An 806-nucleotide genomic window follows, 5' to 3' on the forward strand; every position below is an offset into this window, starting at 1 on the left:
TCTCTCCTCCTCCTTGTTGCAAACTTTCAACAATTATATTTTGATGATTATTTTTCTGCTTCATTCATATATGTTTTAAATATAACTATCATGTTTATTTTCATTATGCTTCCAACCCTGAATGTGGAAAAGACCCTCTTGTAGACTCATCACACTCAGACACCTTGACCCCTTAAGAAAGCTCTGTGATAGTGGATAACTTACTTTACAGAAGAATGGCCATACACTGCAGTCACTAAGAACTGAGGAAATTTGATACAAGGGAGCTCATTATAATATTAATGGAGCTGGGATAGTGTACGGTGTGGCGTAATGTGGTTTATTGGATTTTCTTGTTAAAGAATTTAATAATTTACGAGTGGTGTGAGTGAATGATAAGTCTTTTTTTCTTTAAGGCTTGTTTTTTTTCACATAGTTCATAGTATGACCAAAGTTGGAATTAATAATAGTAAATGATAGCAAAGATATATTATGTGTATAGTCCAATATATTTTTCAAGTTATGATCCAAAAAAATCTTTGGATTTTGATTTAGTGTTGACAGGGGTATGGTTTCTGGGTGCCAGTTATGTCAGACTTTGTTTCCAGATTTTAACAGAATTTTGGCTTTCACTAAATTATGTGATAATAACCTTATGATTGATTTATTATTTCCATACATATTGTGGGCCTATTTTGGATATTTTTCCCTTTCTATTTCTTGGCACTCAGTCCAAATCGGCAGTGGATAACCAGGGAAAGCAGTCCCAAAAGAATATTACTGGCCTAATTAGCACTTGTTCTTAAAACTTTAATACTTCCTCTTTC

Source organism: Penaeus monodon, chromosome 34, assembly GCF_015228065.2.
Source record: "Penaeus monodon isolate SGIC_2016 chromosome 34, NSTDA_Pmon_1, whole genome shotgun sequence".
NCBI classification, from domain to species: domain Eukaryota; kingdom Metazoa; phylum Arthropoda; class Malacostraca; order Decapoda; family Penaeidae; genus Penaeus; species Penaeus monodon.